The sequence below is a fragment of the Erigeron canadensis genome, chromosome 3 (genome assembly GCF_010389155.1).
Source record: "Erigeron canadensis isolate Cc75 chromosome 3, C_canadensis_v1, whole genome shotgun sequence".
Classification (NCBI taxonomy): Eukaryota; Viridiplantae; Streptophyta; class Magnoliopsida; order Asterales; family Asteraceae; genus Erigeron; species Erigeron canadensis.
In genome coordinates this window covers 1,505,944-1,510,116 of record NC_057763.1, presented here as the reverse complement: position 1 = coordinate 1,510,116, position 4,173 = coordinate 1,505,944, and the positions used below count along the sequence as shown (strand labels likewise).

The window sequence follows — 4,173 nt, the reverse complement described above, 5'->3', positions numbered from 1 at the left end:
TATTTAATTTTTATATTTAAATGTTTTCAACTAACAATCTAAGTTGACAAATCTTTGTAAAGTTTCACCCGGCAGCGAATTATGCACATGGCTCAATTCTCTTATTAGATAAATTCACATAAATACAAACTGTTGGAAGTTGAACGTTCATTTTCATGGGTTCAGCTAGTTGAATAACTTATATAAGGGAAAAAGAATCATATGAATAAGTTTTTTCCACATGATAGTATAAATTAAAATCTTTTGATCTACTGTATGTAGAGATTAATTACTCCAATACATTCTGCAGAATTCTCATAGAAGTATAAATACCAAATAGTATGGTCAAAGTGAAAATAATGTGTTAACGGATGGAAAAAGATGTATTGAAAATTTCAAAAAAGTTGTGAATAATATACCCCATTAAGATTTAGAGTAATCTAAGTAGGCCAGAAAGAAACAATTGTGAATATGATGGTGTTATCTATTACCTGCGTATATATTGAACATGGATTGAGTAGCCCCTACCACACAAAGGGTCTTGCTGCAACAACTTGTCTAATTTCAAAGTATGGCAACCTTCCAACCATATATAGACAAATAGGAACACCATGCAGCAGATTATAACATGCTACTCTACTTATTTGCATTCATTGAAAGAAAGAGCTTAAACATTATTTTTGTTGTAATTTTTTATCATTTTAATCTAGAGTACAATATAGGTATCGTTATTGGGAGTGGGGTCACAATACTAGTTCAATAGAGGTTCATAATAATGAAAAAGAGAGTGTCATTTCTATGATATCATTTGAACATTCACTAACAATTTAACCATTCACAACAATTTATATATTATAAGTTATACACCGTATAATAAAATAGATACATTTAATGTATATGGTTAAAAAATGTCATGAGAATATTAATATATTACTACCTAAATCAAAATGATAAGACTTATGGATAAGATCATGATATATACTGATTTATACTATATCCGTCTCATTAAAATTGTCCAATTTTGAATATTCATTGTCTTTATTTTGCAACTTTGACCTTAAATATTTTTATTTGTATTATATAACAGATGATGAAATTAAGTTATATGAGTTGATAAAGGTTTAGATATGTTTTCATTGATCATAACTTTCATCAAAGATTATATATTGTAATAAAAAATATTTAATGTCAAGATACAAAAGAAAGACTTTGACAATTTAAACTGGGGGAGTATGAAATTTAGACTCAAATTATAAAATAAACTTTTGTTCAAGTTCCATTCCGGTACACTTTTATGAAAAACAGAGGCCAGAACCGTCAAGAGGAAACCGATACGACAAATGGCTTTATCAAGCGGTCCAACTTGAGATATATATTAGAAAAATACTACTTGTATATGACCATCTCCGATGGTTACTTTTTGACAAATTCTTTAGAATCTTTAATCAAGCATATGTTGTATTATAAAGCCAATAGGGTTTTCAACTTTCAACAGTCAACTTTCAACAATGTACACATGCTAATGCATGATATACAATACATCTAAATCACATTACATCAATAACCTACACTACTCGCCGCCACCACTATCCGTCACTGCCACCACCGTCGCCGTCAACATTACCTCTACCTTCACCACCGCCGCACCGCGTGGGTACCGTTCTAGTATTTGTAAAACGTTCAATTTTTTCAGTTCACTGTGACCAGTTGGATTGTGAACCGTCCTTATGACCAGTTCAATATCCGATCCGGTTCTGAAAATATTTCTCCTGCTAGTCAATGAATTATTATAACTAAAAATGTTCGTACAACGTTCTCAAGATAATGGTTTGCGATGTCCGATGGTTCTTACCTAATATCATCTAATAATGATGGACAATTTGAGCTAAATTGGTTTTGGTTAGCATCATACACCCATAAGTCATATTCCATTTTGAGCTATACAAAACAAATGAAAATGAACCAAGTAAGCGTTCAGACTGGTGTAACTTTAGTTCGTGTTAACTCAACTTCATGTCTAAACTATTATTTTTAAATTTTAATTTGTAACTATGTATTTAGCTAATGTGTTTTACAAGTACCGTGTACAAACAAAAGTAACATACTAACATTATAGATGATAAAATGAAGTCAAAAATGGACATAAGTTAACATAAGTTCTTATAGGAGAACTACCCACAAATCACGATTAGTGAGTTATTTTTGTGACTAATCAACTTATAGTCAGAGACAGTCTACTAAAGGATACTTTGCCCCCTCAAGCCAACACAAGCTCATTTATAAGTTTTCACCCAAAGTTTAAATCGAGATGATGTTTTTCAATTGGTCCCTCCTAATCTAGCAACCCGTCCTCCTTATTATCAAATTTCCTGGCCCCGCTTCCCGTTCGTCAGTGTAGACTACAATAGTTGTTTTTGTGAGTTTCTTCTGACCACTTACTTACAAAAATAAAACAAAATGTGGACGAAGTCACATTCATAACCATGTGTATCCAAAGCAAACACATTGATGTGGTTTGACCATTCTGATTTTTACCATTCAATAATACTAACCTACAAAAAGGAACATGTCATGTCTATAAAAACTAGTGTGAACTATGGTGCATATACACCACATATGTCGGATTATTGACCTTTGTCTTGGTCTTTAGAGGCTTATGTTTGGCATTTGATCACGAGAGTCACATTTTGAAAGAAAAAACAGCAAAATGCCGTGACGGGTCTAAAGAGCAAAAGTCATGTCTCGTAAGGTATGACAATGCTGCTAATAATGACTAATCTTATCAATTATGAATAGGTCGTAAGGTATGTTTTAAGAAAGGAAAAAGTTTTGATGTGTCTATATAAGAAGCCTAAAGATGTGGATTAAGAAAAAGAAAATTTGTGAGACATTCAAATTTGCATGTTTTGATCCAAAGAGTTTGACCCGTAACCCAACACATCTAAGTTGCAACCTTTTGTATATCATTGTACAAAAATATATAACATAAAGTTCATTTTATTTCTCATGATCGTATTTATACTTGTATTGGTATTAAATAAACAGGTAGTAAAATCTATGCTTTACGACATCCTGACTACCTTGTCTCATATTGTCGATATCCTTTCGCCTACCATCTTGTCTATGTCATGTTTTTCCCCAGTTTTACAACTATCTATGCTAGCTTGCCTTGCATCATCAACAAGGTCATTTCGTCTCTCATTCATCTGTAGTTTTCTAATCCATATCGCCCCTCTTGCAATGGTGCCTACTAACTATCAACTTTCCTTTCTTTTTTCACCCAAGTTTCTTATATATGAATCTAGCAGGTCCAACTGGTAAGTTTAAGACAATTAGCTGAAAGGGAAATGGCCAAATGTGTGGGAACTGTTCAACTCATATTTTTAATGCATAAAAAATCGTCAAAATAATGTCTACTCGAACATTTTAGTTATTATTATTATTGATATAGTAATAAATTGTGTAACCATACTTGATAAGTTGATAGTACACTAAATATTTTAGAGTAATGTGAAAAAAATCTGGGGAAAAAAAAAACCTGACATGTGCCATTAAATTACTTGTTTTGATGTCTTACCCAACCCGCCCATTTTGCAACTCTACTCATACATCATAAAAGATCAAAACTAACTGACAATCAGAGGACAAACCCAATTTTATCCGAATTCATAGACATGCTTGACAAGTTGGGCTATAACAGAAATACGGTTATTCTTCATATGAGAAAAAGTTCACGCAAGACTTGGTATTTCCAGCTGAATTTCAGTTTTCATCGTAACGTTCACAAGACTGATAAGATGTCAAGTTGTTCATCACTGAGACAAAGTTTGTTGGAAAAAATACAAAACATGTTGGGTGATATTGTAGTGAAATTTTATGTACCTCTAATTCTCCAATATATCATTCCAAAAAGGACAGCACTCCACATGCATTCTTCCATCACATCTATCAAAGCATTATCCATCTGCGATAAGAGGTTTTGGAGCAAAATTCAGAAATGTCAAGTTCACTAAAGTCACCAATCGATTGAAAGTTCTACTCATACATCACAGAGGATAAAAACTAACCGAAAAATCAGAGGATAAACCCAACTCTATCCTAGTGGATAGATATGTTAGACAAAGTAGACTACAAAATGAATATGCTGAAACTACTCTTAAATGAACTATATAACATGTATAAACATATATATAC

General features: G+C 32.3%; 1 long non-coding RNA gene across 2 annotated transcripts; it reads right to left on the bottom strand.

Moving 5' to 3' along the window:
- Positions 1-1,549: 1,549 nt before the first annotated feature.
- Positions 1,550-3,903, bottom strand: LOC122590600. Of its 2 annotated transcripts, XR_006322548.1 has the most exons (3): positions 3,862-3,903; positions 3,060-3,293; positions 1,550-1,748 (listed from the first exon to the last, which is right to left on the bottom strand). It is a non-coding gene; the product is annotated as an uncharacterized LOC122590600 (long non-coding RNA). The 2 variants fall into 2 exon arrangements; XR_006322547.1 differs by lacking the exon at positions 1,550-1,748 and having other exon boundaries at positions 2,922-3,293.
- Between the last annotated feature and the right edge of the window lie 270 nt (positions 3,904-4,173).